This window comes from Bubalus bubalis, chromosome X, assembly GCF_019923935.1.
Source record: "Bubalus bubalis isolate 160015118507 breed Murrah chromosome X, NDDB_SH_1, whole genome shotgun sequence".
Lineage (NCBI taxonomy): Eukaryota > Metazoa > Chordata > Mammalia > Artiodactyla > Bovidae > Bubalus > Bubalus bubalis.
Window position 1 is genome coordinate 129,177,176 of NC_059181.1, and position 18,236 is coordinate 129,195,411.

The window sequence follows — 18,236 nt, forward strand, 5'->3', positions numbered from 1 at the left end:
AAAATGTCTTTGAAGTTAAAGCCTTTCCAACTTAGGGTTCATTGGGAAATAAAGTTGGCTTTCTGACTCCTTTTGATTTATTTTACAGAATTGTGTAAATTCATAGCCATAGGTTGCCGAGGTCCAGCCCCGGCTGATCCAGGGAGTTCGAAGCGGGGACGGCGTTGGTGAGGATCAGGATACAATAGCTTCAATTAGATATTAATTAGAGATATAAAGAGTAATAGAATGAGGATAGCTCAGTAGGAAAATTCAGTGGAGAAAAGAGGCTGAGTAGCCTGGTTTACGCAGGAGACCAATGAAACTTCAAGACAAGAAGTTTGCACCACTTACGTAGGCCACAGGCGTCCTTCCGTTCTCCCGAAGGAGAGGAGACACTGAGGCCTCCCTGGTCGGATCTTAGAAGCCCAGGCATAATTAGTAAGCATGGTGGGTTCTGCGCTCCAGATGGAGACTCAGCCAGAGTTTGAGAGAGAGAGAGACATGGGGAGACCAGTATTTCAAGGAACTGATCCCAATTCTTTATTTTCCGTGGTCTACTTTTATACACTGAGATGTTATGCAAAAGTCACGTGGGGTCAGCAGTCCTGACTTTTATCAAAGTCAGGTGCTTCATACAAATGTATACAGAGGTCTTAGGGGTGTTACATCATCTTCTGGCCAGGGGGCCTGCTGACAATTTATGACCCTCTCCTTGTGACAACGGTCAGTCAACCAGGACACTTATTTCTCCAGGGGTGATTATTCTTAAAACAGACGCCACCCAAATAAAGTTACATTCCTATAGGGTGAGGGTATAGTGGGTTTTAGTTAAGGAAAGAATTTACTTAGCCTAAGGTCTAACGTGATTAATATCAAAGGTTAATACTTATTTCTTCTATATATTCATTAATGTGTGTAAGGGCAGGGGATGTGGAGACTTAGCAACAAACATTGGCTCAACAAATGAAAAACCCTTCACCAATACAATTTCTAATCAGCCCACTATACTTATACTTATGGTTTTCTAACTTCTCTGAAGAACCTGTTTTTAGAAGGTTTAAAGCATCTCATGCCTCTCACGGTTGGGAGGCTGTGAGTAATCACATGTGGCCAGACAAGCCTGTCAGGCAGGCTAGAGAACCTTCAGAGGAGTTTGTAGGTTAAAACACTCTTGTCATGCCCAGGAGTTTTTATTAACTGGAGCTCTAAGTTAACTCCTTCTCCAGAAGAGGTGGTGGGGGACAGCCCCCCATAAAGTCAGAGGTGTAGGTGAGAGCACAAAGTAGTAAAGTAGGCAGGCTCTGGTTATGGGGGTAGATGCTCGAGGATTTCCAGGGGGACTCCTGAGGCTCGATCCCGCCTTTGCGTATGTCGAGCCTCCTTCCTCATGACCTTTGCCATGGGCGGAGTGCCTCACGCCGGCCCCCCAAAATAGGTAAGTATTAAACATTAGAACTGTAGAAAAAATAATGACAACATTAAGGTTGAATTTTAGAAACCATCCAGTCCTGTATACCCACTTTACATACAAGGAATTCAGGGTTTAAAAAGGGGAGGTAGCTTGTCCAGGTTCAGATAGCAAGTTATTTCATAGCTGAGGCTTAAACGTAGAATGGACTGGTGATTCTCTGTTTATAGAGGGAGTCCAGAAGAAAGAAACAGGGCAACTTTCTGGTTTGGACAGACTTAACTCAAGAATAACTCCATTTCTTTTTCTTTTTTTTTTAATATAAATTTATTTATTTTAATTAGAGGCTAATTACTTTACAATATTGTATTGGTTTTGCCATACATCAACATGAATCCACCACGGGTGTACATGTGTTTCCCATCATGAACCCCCCTCCCACCTCCCTCCCCATACCATCCCTCTGGGTCATCCCAGTGCACCAGCCCTGAGCATCCTGTATCATGCATCGAACCTGGACTGGTGATTCGTTTTACATATGATGTTATACATGTTTCAATGCCATTCTCCCAAGTCATCCCACCCTCGCCGTCTCCCACAGTGTCCAAAAGACTGTTCTATACATCTGTGTCTCTTTTGCTGTCTCGCATACAGGGTCATCTTACCATCTTTCTGAATTCTATATATATGCGTTAGTATACTGTATTGGTGTTTTTCTTTATGGCTTACTTCACTCTGTATAATAGGCTCCAGTTTGATCCACCTCATTAGAACTGATTCAAATGTATTCCTTTTAATAGCTGAGTAATACACCATTGTGTATATGTACCACTGCTTTCTTATCCATTCGTCTGCCGATGGACATCTAGGTTGCTTCCATGTCTTGGCTATTAATAACAGTGCTGCCATGAACATTGGGGTACACGTGTCTCTTTCAATTCTGGTTTCCTCAGTGTGTATGCCCAGCAGTGGAATTGCTGGGTCGTAAGGCAGTTCTATTTCCAGTTTTTTAAGGAATCTCCACACTGTTCTCCATAGTAGCTGTACTAGTTTGCATTCCTACGAACAGTGTAAGAGGGTTCCCTTTTCTCCACACCCTCTCCAGCATTTATTGCTTGTAGACTTTTGGATAGTAGCCATTCTGACTGGCGTGAAATGGTGCCTCATTGTGGTTTTGATTTGCATTTCTCTGATAATGAGTGATGTTGAGCATCTTTTCATGTGTTTGCTAGCCATCTGTATGTCTTCTTTGAAGAAATGTCTGTTTAGTTCTTTGGCCCATTTTTTGATTGGTTTGTTTATTTTTCTGGAACTGAGCTGCAGGAGTTGCTTGTATAGTTTAGAGATTAATTCTTTGTTGCTTCATTTGCTATTATTTTCTCCCATTCTGAAGGCTGTCTTTTCACCTTGCTTATAGTTTCCTTTGTTGTGCAGAAGCTTTAAATCTTAACTAGGTCCCATTTGTTTATTTTTGCTTTTATTTCCAATATTCTGGTAGGTGGGTCATAGAGGATCCTGCTATGATTTATGTCAGAGAGTGTTTTGCCTATGTTCTCCTCTAGAAGTTGTAGTTTCTGGTCTTACATTTAGATCTTTAATCCATTTTGAGTTTATTTTTGTATATGGTGTTAGAAAGTGTTCTAGTTTCATTCTTTTACAAGTGGTTGATGAGTTTTCCCAGCACCACTTGTTAAAGAGATTGTCTTTTCTCAATTGTATACTCTTGCCTCCTTTGTCAAAGATAAGGTGTCCATAGGTGCGTGGGTTTATCTCTGGGCTTTCTATTTTGTTCCAGTGATCTATATTTATGTCTTTGTGCCAGTACCATACTGTCTTGATGACTGTGGCTTTGCAGTAGATCCTGAAGTCAGGCAGGTTGATTCCTCCAGTTCCATTCTTCTTTCTCAAGATTGCTTTGGCTATTCGAGGTTTTTTTTTGCATTTCCATACAAATTGTGAAATTATTTGTTCTAGCTCTGTGAAGAATACTGTTGGTAGTTTGATAGGGATTGCATTGAATCTATAGATTGCTTTAGATAGTATACTCATTTTCACTGTATTGATTCTTCCGATCCATGAACACAGTATATTTCTCTATCTACTAGGGTCCTCTTTGATTTCTTTCACCAGTGTTTTATAGTTTTCTATATATAGGTCTTTTGTTTCTTTAGGTAGATATATTCCTAAGTATTTTATTCTTTTTGTTGCAATGGTGAATGGAATTGTTTCCTTAACTTTTCTTTCTGTTTTCCTATTATTAGTGTATAGGAATGCAAGAGATTTCTGTGTGTTAATTTTATATCTTGCAACTTTACTATATTCATTGACTAGCTCTAGTAATTTTCTGGTGGAGTCTTTAGGGTTTTCTATGTAGAGGAACATGTCATTTGCAAACAGTGAGAGTTTTACTTCTTTTCCAATCTGGATTCCTTTTATTTCTTTTTCTGCTCTGATTGCTGTGGCCAAAACTATGTTGACTAGTAGTGGTGAGAGTGGGCACCCTGTCTTGTTCCTGACTTTAGGGGAAATGCTTTCAATTTTTCACCATTGAGGATAAAGTTTGCTGTGGGTTTGTCATATATAGCTTTTATTATGTTGAGGTATGTTCCTTCTATTCCTTCTTTCTGGAGAGTTTTTATCTTTCTGGAGAGTATTAATTGGATGTTGAATTTTGTCAAAGGCTTTCTCTGCATCTACTGAGATAATCATATGGCTTTTATTTTTCAATTTGTTAATATGGTGTATTACATTGATTGATTTGCGGATATTGAATAATCATTGCATCCCTGGGATAAAGCCCACTTGATCATGATGTATGACCTTTTTAATGTGTTGTTGGATTCTGATTGCTAGAATTTTGTTAAGGATATTTGAATTATGTTCATCAGTGATATTGGCCTGTAGTTTTCTTTTTTTGTGGCATTTTTGTCAGGTTTTGGTATTAGGGTGATGGTGGCCTCATAGAATGAGTTGGAAGTTTACCTTCCTCTGCAATTTTCTGGAAGAGTTTGAGTAGGATAGGTGTTAGTTCTTCTCTCAATTTTTGGTAGAATTCAGCTGTGAAGCTGTCTGGACCCCGGCTTTTGTTTGCTGGAAGTTTCTGATTACAGTTTCAATTTCCGTACTTGTGATTGGTCTGTTAAGATTTTCTATTTCTTCCTGGTTCAGTTTTGGAAAGTTGTACTTTTCTAAGAATTTGTCCATTTCTTCCATGTTGTCCATTTTATTGGCATATAATTGCTGATAGTAGTCTCTTATGATCCTTTGTATTTCTGTGTTATCTGTTGTGACCTCTCCATTTTTATTGATTTGATTTTTCTCCCTTTGTTTCTTGATGAGTCTGGCTAATGGTTTGTCACTTTTATTTATCCTGTCAAAGAATCTGCTTTTGGCTTTGTTGATTTTTGCTATGGTCTCTTTTGTTTCTTTTGCATTTATTTCTGCTCTAATTTTTAAGATTTCTTTCCTTCTACTAACCCTGGGGTTCTTAATTTCTTCCTTTTGTAGTTGCTTTATGTGTAGAGTTAGGTTATTTATTTGACTTTTTTCTTGTTTCTTGAAGTATACCTGTATTGATATGAACCTCCCCTCAGCACTGCTTTTACAGTGTCCCACAGGTTTGGGGTTGTTGTGTTTTCATTTTCATTTGTTTCTATGCATATTTTGATTTCTTTTTTGATTTCTTCTGTGATTTGTTGGTTATTCAGCAGCATGTTGTTCAGCCTCCTTATGAATTTTTAATAGTTTTTCTCCTGTAATTGAGATCTAATCTTACTGCATTGTGATCAGAAAAGATGCTTGGAATGATTTCCATTTTTTTGAATTTACCAAGGCTAGATTTATGGCCCAGGATGTGATCTATCCTGGAGAAGGTTCCGTGTATACTTGAGAAAAAGGTGAAATTCATTGTTTTGGGGTGAAATGTCCTATAGATATCAGTTAGGTCTAAATGGCCTATTGTATCATTTAAAGTTTGTGTTTCCTTGTTAATTTTCTGTTTAGTTGATCTATCCATAGGTGTGAGTGGGGTATTAAAGTCTCCCACTATTATTGTGTTATTGTTAATTTCCCCTTTCATACGTCTTAGCATTTGTCTTACATATTGTGGTGCTCCTATGTTGGGTGCATATATATTTATGATTGTTATATCTTCTTGGATTGATCCTTTGATCATTATGTAGTGACTGTCTTTGTCTCTCTTCACAGCCCTTGTTTTAAAGTCTATTTTATCTGATATGAGTATTGCTACTCCTGCTTTCTTTTGGTCTCTATGTGCATGGAATATCTTTTTCCAGCCCTTCACTTTCAGTCTGTATGTATCCCTTGTTTTGAGGTGGGTCTCTTGTAGACAACATATATAGGGGTCTTGTTTTTGTATCCATTCAGCCAGTCTTTGTCTTTTGGTTGGGACATTCAACCCATTTACATTTAAGGTAATTATTAATAAGTATGATCCCGTTGCCATTTACTTTGTTGTTTTGGGTTCGAGTTTATACACCCTTTTTGTGTTTCCTGTCGAGAGAAGATCCTTTAGCATTTGTTGAAGAGCTGGTTTGGTGGTGCTGAATTCTCTCAGCTTTTGCTTGTCTGTAAATCTTTTGATTTCTCCTTCATATTTCAGTGAGATCCTTGCTGGGTACAGTAATCTGGGCTGTATGTTATTTTCTTTCATCACTTTAAGTATGTCCTGCCATTCCCTCCTGACCTGAAGAGTTTCTATTGAACGATCAGCTGTTAACCTTATGGGAATCCCCTTGTGTGTTATTTGTTGTCTTTCCCTTGCTGCTTTTAATATTTGTTCTTTGTGTTTGATCTTTGCTAATTTGATTAGTATGTGTCTTGGGCTGTTTCACTTTGGGTTTATCCTGTTTGGGACTCTCTGGTTTTCTTGGATGTGGGTGATTATTTCTTTCCCCTTTTAGGGAAGTTTTCAACTATTATCTCCTCAAGTATTTTCTCATGGTCTTTCTTTTGTCTTCTTCTGGGACTCCTATGATTTGAATGTTGGGGCGTTTAACATTGTCCCAGAGGTCTCTGAGATTGTCCTCATTTCTTTTAGTTTTCCTTTTTTCCTCTCTGATTCATTTATTTCTACCATTCTATCTTCTACCTCACTAATCCTGTTTTCTGCCTCCATTATTCAACTGCTTCCTAATGGGGAATGTGGGCATCTGGGCTGTTTCTCCACTGGGATTTACCATTGGGCACGTAATCTGTGGGTTTTAATTATTTATTTATTTTTCCTCCTGGTTATGTTGCCCTCTGTGGTTCCAAGGCTCACCACAGACTTGGCAGTGAGAATGTTTTCTGGTGTTTGGAAACTTCTCTCTTTTTTAAGACTCCCTTCCCAGGACGGATCTCCATCCCTACCTCTTTTGTCTCTCTTTTTATCTTTTATATTTTTTCCTACCTCCTTTTGAAGACAATGGGCTGCTTTTCTGGGCGCCTGATGTCCTCTGCCAGCATTCAGAAGTTGTTTTGTGGAATTTCCTCAGCTTTCAAATGTTCTTTTGATGAATTTGTGGGGGAGAAAGTGGTCTCCCCATCCTATTCCTCTGCCATCTTAGCTCTCATCTAACTCCATTTCTGAAATTTATTTCTTGGAATAGAGTATCTTCTATATTTACACTGATTCAACTTTTAGTAATTGGGGCTGTTAGAAGTCACACAGGGTTCTAGCAGCTGTTATAAGATAAAGATAAGATATAAGACAAAGAAAAAGGATTATTGCCAGGCTTCTTAAATCTTAGTGTATTTGAGAAAATGTCCCAATATGTTACATATGCTTATTCATGTGTGTAGACCTTTGGCTATGGTGCTTTGTCAGTATAAATATGTTTCGTGTTACCAGTTGGTCTGAGTGTTGGGTTGCACATTTATAGATTCTTGATAACCTCAGCACCTTCCCCTACTGTCCTACTAGTTCTCTTTGCTTCTTTTCTCCTACTCTTTATGTTCTTCTCATTTCCTCTCTGCTCAAAGCAATGAAGTGGGGGAAATGGTCAGGGCTGTCAAGAAGTTTATTCTAATTCTTTTCCCAAAAGTAAGGAATCAGAGATCTTCCATTCAAGTTTAGCCTCTGCCATTTAGTGCCTTTGTGATCATAGGCAGTTCATCTCTCTAGGCAGAATTTTCTTATCTGTGAAGGAGGGCAGGATAAGTCACTGTGAAATGTACCTTTGTGTCATAAACATGGTCTTAAGCTGGTTATTTTGAACAAACAGCAGATGTAGGAAAAGCTCTGAAAACTGAATAGAGGTTATCCTTTTATAAGGGAAATCTCCATTTGTAAGGGTGTAAGTCTCTTGAAACTCTTATCAGTGGAGAAGGCCAGGACTTAATTCTGCATAACAACTATACCTTGGTTCCCTGTGGTTTGCTTGAGAGCCTCCTACAACTTCATTGGAACCCCCAGTCTTCTTTTGCCTTTTAGATAGGTATGGTACAGAAAGTGGAGGCATGGGCTATTTTGGAGAGCTACTTAATTTTCCTGGGTATCTCATATATATTAGTATATGGCAGGTAAACATGTTATTAAATTTCTGTTTGTATTTCTCCTGTTAATGTCTTTTATCACAGGGGGTTCCAGCCAAGACCCTAAAAGTGTAGCGGTAAAATGATTTTTCCTCCCCTACGCCTGCTTTGTGTCCTGGAAGGCCTATCTTAATGGATTGCCTTAATGGGTGCTCTTTCCCTCTGCCTTTTGAGTTTACTCCAGGGGAGGAACCAACAGGCAGTTGGAGAGTAGGAGAAAAGAGAGACTGAGATGGTTATTCCAGATGCCCTCCCTGATGTGGTTTGGATTTAACTTTGTTCCTCTACTGAATACCTCAGCTCCTCTCTGATAGGTCTCCCCTGAAGTTCTTTACAGGTTCTAGTTACTCCTTTCCTGTGTGTGTGTGCTCTCAGTTGTTCAGTCATGTTCGACTCTTTGCAACCCCTGGACTATAGCCTGCCAGGCTCTTCTCTCCATGGGATTCTCCAGGCAAAAATCCTGGAGTGGGTAGGCATTCCCTTTTTCAGGGGATCTCCCCGACCCAGGGATTAAACCTGAGTCTCCTGAATTGTCAGGCAGATTATCACTGTCCCACCGGCGAAGCCTTACTCCTTCCTATACTGCCCTCTTTGATAAGGGTGATGGTAAGGCCTCCTTGTCTCTGTTGCTACCCTGAAAAGCTTTACTTACCCTTTCTGATTTCTCTTAATTTTTTTTTACAACATTATAAATAGTCCCTTTATTAAATTGTCCTTTTGAGAGTGTCATCTTTTCCCTGAGAGGGGGCCCTGATTAATTCAGTATGAAAAAAATGTACCTCATTACGGGAATGTTTGCATCTTTGGGAAATATTTCCTAGAGGAAGTATGGGTAAGTTGTTTCCTCAGGCACGTTTGTTATGTGAATAAGGCTATGACATTGGTATGTATCTGTTGACTCTTAAGTTTAACTCTGGGCTTTTTTTGCTTTTCATTGCTTGTGGGCTCCTCAGAATGGTAAAGTCTGCTTGGATACTGTATATACCGAAGATTCACTACTGTAGGGCTTAGGGGAATTAGTGGCCAGCCAGCTTAGTGGTTTGCTCAGTTTGGGGCTAAGGAAGCCAACGCAGAAGTTTTATTTTTGTGAGGAGACAGTTTGGTAACTTGTCTGCAAAAGCTTCAGAGGGTAATTGCAACCTTGGTCACAAATGATTATTTCTGAGGGTCAGTCAGGGAAAGATGGCTAGCTCAAATCAAGCTACAAACTACTTTGGTTTACTGATTTGGGGTCAGTTGTGACCCTTCTGTCTAGGAAGAGCAGTGATATTTTCTACAAAGTTGACAAAGGGGAAACTTAAATAATATACCAGACTCACTCCTCACGAGGTCTTCCGAAAGAATATTTATGTCCTCTTTTGGGAAGTGCAACTTGTTTTTGCCTTTCCTTTCTGACTTGGTTGTCTTGAAAAACTCAGTAACAGTCATGATCTCGTCTTTCATTTTTGGTACAACTATAATTCCCTTTCTTATTAATGATATCTAGTGTCTGATCTTTATTGAACTATTTTGTGGATATTTATATTTTACTGACAGTACTTTAAATTCAGTAGGAAATAGGAAGTATAAGTACTTGGAGTGGGGGAGCTTTAATGAGGTATCCCCAAGAATATGGAAAAATGAAAGGGATAAATTGCCCTCTGAAATCAACACATAGATCCAGGGTAGATCTGTACTGTCACCTGAAAGAAGATGTCTAAGACCAGAATTATTGTTACATTGTAATAATATATCTAAATAATGACCAAGTCAATGAGAGGGTATGGTCAATTCAATAAGCATAGAAAAAGAAGACTCAAGAAGCCACCTGGTAGCTGTGTCCAGCCAAGCATGCTCAATGCAAGAGAGAGCCTGAGCCAGTTTGCTTCCAGCACTTTGACCCAATGTGCTGGAGAATCACAATGAGATGGGTACCTCAAGCTGCCCTGATGATTTAAAGCATTTGATGAACTTGATTCTCTTTCTTACAATTTCTAGATCATCAGATAACTCTGAGTATGATGTGGCTTTCCATGCACCATAGCTACAGGGAGAAAAATACATTATTCAAATAAACTATGAATAATCTGGTGTCTATGACAGTTAATTCTCAATGTAAATTATAAAAAAATTACCTTTTATTGTGATTTTGCTGTCCATGTGGTATGATTACTAGGAGAGAATTCTCTCGTCATCCTGCCTTGATTATTCCAGTCCATGAGAGAATTATGTTTTATTTTGTCAATAAATGAATAGGCATTTTGGTGTCTGTCTTAGTCTAGGGAGCATAATTAGAGTGCATGCATTGCTGAGAGGTGGATATGCTCTCAGTGAGCTGACAATATCTGATTTCAGACGTTGCAAGGCAGAGGGCCAGACTCAGGACTATGGTTAATTCACCAAGGTAATGAGCACCTTCCTGTGGGACCTCTTAGGAGCCAGCCTGTAGGCATTGTTCCATAATAGCATGCTATGTAGCTGAAAATGAGCATGCTTTTATTTTATAAAATGATAGGGCTTCTAACAGTCTCTTACTAAAGCTTTGTCTGCCTAAGATATGTTTACACTTTATCACAAGCCTGTTGTAAAATGTGATCACATTAACTTTTTTTCCAATGGAGAAAGTTTCCATATTTTTTCACAAAATATTTGATCCACACAGAAGAATACATGTAACATACATGAAAATTAGTTATCATAATAATAAAACAAATGACTCTAAACTACTACTTTGCCATAGAACTAGTAAATTACAAATGCTGTTGAAATTCCTGTGTGTTCTTCCTTGATAACATATCACTGATGTGTCTGAAAGGTGACTACTGTCCTGAATTTAGTATTCCTTTAACTTTTTAGAGCTTTCCCACATATGTAGATATTCTTAAACAATTTATTTTTTGCTGAATTTTGAGTGTCATAAATATTGTTACCATGCTGTTTCTATTTTTGAGACCTGATTTTTTTACTTTATATTCTAAGTTTGTTCTATGTTGTTGTATGTATTTATTGTTGTTCATTTGCTAAGTCATGTCTGACTCTGCGACCTCATGAACTGCAGCATGCCAGGCTTCCCTGTCATTCACTATCCTCTGGAGTTTGCTCAAACTCAATGTCCAGTGAGTCAGTGATGCTATCTAACCATCTCATCCTCAGCCGCCCCCTTCTCCTCTTTCCCTCAATCTTTCTTAGCATCAAGGTCAGATACATCAGCATGTATCTATAGTTCATTCATTTTCACTGATGTATAATATTCCATCACATAACTATAACTATATCACAATTTGTCCATTGTGCCAATGAACATTTAAAATGTTGCTAAATTTGAGTCCTTTATATGAATAGTTAGAAGTGTGAGAAGTTCTTGAGGACAAATACCTAGGAATAGACTACTTGCTGTATAGTAGGATATGCATGTCTTCTACTTTTGCAGATAATGAAAAACTTTTTCTAATTCCAAGATCATTGAACATATTTGTATTTCAAGCAGTGTATGAGAATTTTTTTTAATGTATGAGAATTTTGATTGTACCAAGTTCTTGGCCAACACTTGGTTTTATAAAGCTTAGTTTTTCTTTAGTGAGTGTCTTGTATTAACTCTTTGTGATTTTAGTTTTCTTTGGTTACGAATGAGTTTGGGCACTTTTTCATCTGTTTATTGGGTATTCAAGTTTCATCTTCTGTGATATGCTTGTGTCTTCTGCCTATTTTTGTATTGGATATTGTTTTAAAATTTATTTCTAGGAATTAATGTAATCTTGGTAATAAAACTTTGGTTATATGTGTTATAGACATCTTTTTCAACTTTTTCCAGGTTGTGGCCTGTTCTACTTTCTTCACGGTTACTTTTGATAATCAGAATTTCTTGATTTAATGTGCTCATATTTATCAGTCTCTCTTTATGATTTAAGCTTCGAGTCTTGTTGAAGAAATCCTTCCCTGACACAATAACATTTAATGATCAAATGACCATCATTTGTACTCCTGTTGGCCTGATATCTTGACCTTAGCATGCATTCTTTTCTCCACATATCTTGGAGTTCCTAAAAATATCCAGTAAATGTTTTAAAAAACCTGTCTGCCCTCTACCACATAACAACTGCCATGATATTTTCCTTGTGTTCCATGTTCTCCTCCAGCCGATAGCCTCTTCCCTTGAAACAGTTTAGTATTTCTCACTATAGCTTGTATTAGGGATGCCCTTCAGGTGTTGGCAGCATCAGTGCCTAAGGTGCCATCTTTCAGAGGTACCTCTTTTTGAGGTGTCAGAGGAATGCTGAACTGTTTATGAAAGTAGGGAGAATGTCTCTAGCTATATCTGGAGACTCTCTACTAGACAGCCAAAGCTATATTGCTGCACATGAAGTCTCAATATCTCTTAAAACAAAAACTAAACAAAAAATAAAGTCCATGCTTATTTCTTTAGTCACAAGTAACGATTCAGGTATAATACTATTTCAGTTCATACATAGTCTAGCAACAGGTTGCATAAAGCTTCAGAAGTAGAGTCTTTGCTCAATCATGAACAACAGTTTATACTTTAAAACCAGAACACTTAATGTACATTCAGTTAATTTTCTTTTCACAGTCTTTATTCCATTATGAGATGAAGAAACGATCAGATCTGCATACTCTTCTTGGCATAGTTTTGTTCTCCCAATTTTCTGGGAGCAAATATTTGAACAAAAAGACCTACTTAGAATTTCTATGAACAAAAGATAATTTTTAGAGATAATCCGATGTAAATTTGTATTAAAATATTCTTAACTCTTCACAGTCCAGCTAAAGATATGCCCAATTTATTAAGCAGTAGAGTTGAAATTTGATCTGTAGTCTCTGCATGCACCTTAACAGTGACCACACAATTTCCCCAAAGAATAAAGTGAAGGCTGACCTATGGTCTTCATCTCTAGAAAGACAGAATTCCTTGAAATCATTGAAGTGACCGAAACTTTAGTCCACCTCTTTTATTCATTAAAGATTTTGAAAAAGATATTAAAGCCCAAGTTTTGTGCCATATACTTCATTTCCATTATTAATAAGCACCATAAAGTATAAAACAACCACTCCAGAGACAAAATTGATGGTGTGGAATGAGCAGTGTGGAATAGGAGATGATCTGAATTGGAATAGATGACCCCTAGCCATTTTGATTAAGTGTTTGTGGGAAATTAAAGATGGATTCAAGTTCTTTGGCATTTCTTCTATCAAGTGTTGGTATATATCTCGTCTATACTTGAATCTGGGCTGGCTAGTCCCTCTTCTTGCTGATGAAATATGGTGGAAATAATGCTAAGTCAGTTCTGGGCCTCACCAATGAAAGTACTGGCAGCTTCCACCTTGATTTCCTGGAGCACTGAGATACCCTGTAAAAGGTCTCAGTACCCTGCTGAGAGGTCATGCAGAGAAGCCTTGAGACTCCATATAGAGAGAAAGATGTCCTGTTGAGATGAATCTTCCAGCTGTCCTGGACAGGGCACCAAGAATATGAATGAAGCCACCAGTTGAATACCACTAAGTGATCCCAGTTGATGTCATGTGGAACAGAACCACCCAGTCAAGCTCTGCTGGAATTCATAACCTATAAAATTATGAGATATAGCTAAATGTTTATTGTTTTAAATCACGAAGTTTTGGGGGTAGGTTTTTACAAAGCAAAGGACACGGTTGATACCAGTTCCTTATTTAGAAAGAGCTAGGAACTGAAATCAGAATCATTTGTATTCATTTTTTAAATTTGTATTCTTTGTAGTTCAGTATATCTAGGAATGGGAGTTAAGTGTATATTGTTCTCATTATGGATTTGCAGTAGTCATTCTTAACACATTCTTTTGTTCATTTTCATAAAGTTCTGAATTAAATAACCCCTCTAGCCTTTGTTTAATATAATCTGAATAAAGCGGGTCTGTTTCAATAAAATGTTATGTCCAAAAGAAAACACAAATCAACACCCTAAGGAAAGCTTTGAAATTATTGTTTTTAGTAATGCTTTTTGAAGAGGTGCAAAAAAGGGATGAAAATTATAGCCCAAAGTCAAACCTCTTAGAATCCTCATTTCCTATCTCTTCTTTAGTAACTCACACTGTATTGCAGTTGCCCTCTTATCTACTCTCCTCTTGTCTACTCTCCCTGAAATTCCCCAAGATCTGACTGTGTTGGCTCTTCCATACCTTTTCCTCCTTATCTATGCCTTTCCAGATTTAGTTTTACCTCTAATGAGTGACTGTCTACTCCCAAAATCAATAAATCTGTCCTTTGACTTCTCTAGTTTAATGTCATCACCAAATCAGAAGTTCATGAGAAAAGCTATTAAACGTTGTTGCATCCTTTGAGGTGGGGATGAGGTAGGATATGACTGTGAATACTCAAACATTTGTATTTTTTGTCCTATAAAATAAAAATAATTCACTTAGGTAGATACCATGTGTAATTTTTGTTTAGTGTTCATTGTGGTAAAATATATATAACATAAAATTTACCAATGTGACTGATTTTAAGTGTACAATTTGATAGTATTAGTTATATTCACAGTGTTGTACAACCATCACCACTGTCTCATTTCCAAAAATTTATATCACCCCAAAGAGAAACTTGAAACCCATTAACCAGTAATTCCTCATACTACCCTTTACCCAACCCTTGATAAGCTCTAATCTACTTTTTGTTTCTATGAATTTCCTATTTTGGTGTTTCATATAGGTGGACTCAGAATATTTGTCATTTTGTGTCTGGCTCATTTCACTTAGTGTCATGTTTTCAAGTTTCCACTATATTTTAGCAAGTATCAGAACTTTATTTCCTTTAATGACTGATTAAAATTTCATTTTATGTATATACAGTTGATTTTGATTATTCATAGAGTCTGCATTTGAGATTTCACCAACTCATTAAGATTTATTTGTAATCACTAAGTTAATAATACTGTCATTTTTGTAGTCATTTCAGAGGAAGTTTTTTGCAGAGTGGCAGAAAATTTGAACCCCCTGATATACATGTTCTAAGTTAAGGTTGAATGAGGTGATGCTCTGCCTTCTTGTTTAAGCTTTCACAAATAAGTATCTTCTTTGAAGTCTAGTTAGTGCCATGGTTTTAAGTTTTCCTTGTTTTGCTTTTTGGGGTGATTTTCTGCTTAAAATTGCCACTGAGCATAGTGTTGAAATGTTATCTACTGTTTCTAAGCACAAGAAAGCTGTTATGTGTCTTTTGGAGAAAATATATGTATTAGATTAGCTTTGTTCTGGTATGAGTTACAGTGCTGTTGGCTGTGAGTCCAGTGTTTATTATATGTATAACAGTATACATTAAATAAAAAAACATACCTAAGACATGGTTATGTGTTGATTGGATGATGAAAATATTGTGACCAGAGGCTTGTAGCAACTGAACCTGAACTTCCTCTAGGAACAATGGTTCCTGATTTGCTAATTCAGTGTTCACAGCAATCATATAATTATAAATACAAAAACTAGATTTTACCACATTTTGCTTACCCATTCATCTTTTGATGGGCACATGGATTGTTTTTACCTTTATCAATTATTGTGAATAATGATGCTATGCAACCTAGATGTCCATTAACAGATGAATGGATGAAGAAGCTGTGGTATATATATACAATGGAATATTACTCAGCCATAAAAAAGAATGCATTTGAGTCAATTCTAATGAGGTGGATGAACCTAGAGCCGATTATACAGATTGAGGCAAGTCAGAAAGAGGAAAACAAATATTGTATACTAACACATATATACGGAGAAGGCAATGGCACCCCACTCCAGTACTCTTGTCTCGAAAATCCTATGGACAGAGGAGCCTGGTAGGCTGCAGTCCATGGGGTCGTGAAGAGTCAGACACAACTGAGCGACTTCACTTTCACTTTTCACTTTCATGCATTGGAGAAGGAAATGGCAACCCACTCCAGTGTTCTTGCCTGGAGAATCCCAGGGACGGGGGAGCCTGGTGGGCTGCCATCTATGGGGTCGCACAGAGTCGGACACGACTGAAGCGACTTAGCAACAGCAGCAGCAACACATATATATATGGAATCTAGAAAGATGGTACTGATGAAATTATTTGCAGGGCAGCAATGGAGGCACCAACATAGAGAACAGACTTATGGAAATGAGGTGGGGGGAGGAAGGAGAGGGTGGGATGTGTGAAGAGAGTACCATGGAAACTTAAGTGATCATATGTAAAATGGATAGCCAATGCGAATTTGCTGTATGAGTGAGGGAACACAAACTGGGACTCTGTAACAACCTAGAGAGCTGGGATAGGGAGGAAGGTGGAAGGGAGTTTCAAAAGGGAGGGGACATGTGTATACTTATGGCAGATTTATGTTCATGTTCAGAAACCAACACAATTCTGTAAAGTATCCTTCAACTAAAAAATAAATTAATTTAAAAAACACTGTTGTGAATATTGGTGTACAGGTATCTGTTTGAATCTGTTTTTGCTACTTTTTGGTACATATTAGGTTAGTGCAAAAATAATTGCAATTTCAGACCATGAATTTTAAATCATTATAACTAGGCTCAAACACATATTTTTTAGTCAAAGTAGGGGCCATTACAATCAACACATTTTTTGCCAATGAGAAATAAGTTTGTTTATTCCTGTAGCATAAAAATCTGTGCTTTGTGGTTCAAAGAACTCTTGGAAAGCATTTTTTTGCCTCCTGCTGGTTGTGGAAGTGTTTTCTCTGTAAAAAGTTGTCTAGATGCTTGAAGTGGTAATTGGGTGACGAGAGGTCAGGTGAATATGGTGGATGAGGCAAAACTTTGTAGACCAATTTGTTCAACTGTTGAAGCGTTGATTGTGCAATGTGTGGTTGAGCGTTGTCATGGAGAAGAATTGGGCCCTTTGTGTTGACCTATGCTGGCTGCAGGCATTGCAGTTTTCAGTGCATTTCATCAGTTTGCTGAGAATACTTCTCAGATGTAACAGTTTTGCCAGGATTCAGAAAGCTGTAGTGGATCAGATGGGCTGCAGACCACCAAACAGTGACCATGCCCTTTTTTTGGTGAAAGTTTGGCTTTGAGAAGTGCTTTGGAGCTTCTTCTGGTTCAGCTGCTGAGCTGGTCGTTGTTGGTTGTCATATAAAATCCACTTTTAATCACACATCACAATCCAATGGAGAAATGGTTCATTGTTGTTACAAAGAATAAAAGAAGATGACACTTTAAAATGATGATTTTTTTTTTTTTTGATTTGCAGTCAGCTCATAGTTATTGACTATGCTAAAGACAGATCACCTTACCTGCCTCCTAAGAAACCTGTTTGCAGGTCAAGAAGCAACAGTTAGAACCAGACATGGAACAACAGACTGGTTCAAAATTGGGAAAGGAGTATGTCAAGGCTGTATATTGCCATCCTGCTTATTTAACTTATATGCAGATTACATCATGCATAATACTGGGCTGGATGAAGTTCAAGCTGGAATCAAGATTTCCAGGAGAAATATCAATAACCTCAGATATGCAGATGACACAACCCTAATGGAAGAAGGCAAAGAGGAAGGTAATGAGGAAGGTGACAGAGGAGAGTGAAAAAGCTGGCTTAAAACTCATCTTTCAAAAAACAAAGGTCATGGCATCTGGTCCCATCACTTCATGGCAAATAGATGAGGAAACAATGGAAACAGTGACAAACCTTATTTTCTTGGGCTCCAAAATCACTGCAGATGGTGACTGCAGCCATGAAATTAAGATGCTTGCTCCTTGGAAGAAAAGCTATGACAAACCTAGACAGTGTATTAAACAACAGAGATATCACTGCTGACAAAGGTCCATGTAGTCAAAGGTATGGTTTTTCCAGTAGTCCTGTATGGATGTGAGAGTTGGACTATAAAGAAGGCTGAGTGCTGAAGAATTGATGCTTTTGAATGATGCTGGAGAAGACTCTTGAGAGTCCCTTGGACTGCAAGGAGATCAAACCAGTCAATCCTGAAGGAAAATCAACCCTGAATATTCACTGAAGGGACTGATGCTGAAGCTCCAATATTTTGGCCACCTGATGCAAAGAGCTGACTCATTGGAAAAGCCCCTGATGCTGGAAAAGATTGAGGGCAGGAGGAGAAGTGGGTGACAGAGGATGAGATGGTTGGATGGCATCATCAGTTCAACAGACATGAGTCTGAGCAAACTCTGGGAGATGGTGAAAGACAGGGATGCCTGCTGTACTGTGGTCCATGGGGTCACAAAGAGTTGGACATGACTGAGCGGACCGAAAAACAACAACATGAGGCTCCCACTTCTGGATCTTTTTCACCTTTCCAATTTGCTTCACATGATAAGTGACCTTAGAATTGTTGATGTTGAGTTCTTCAGCATCTTCT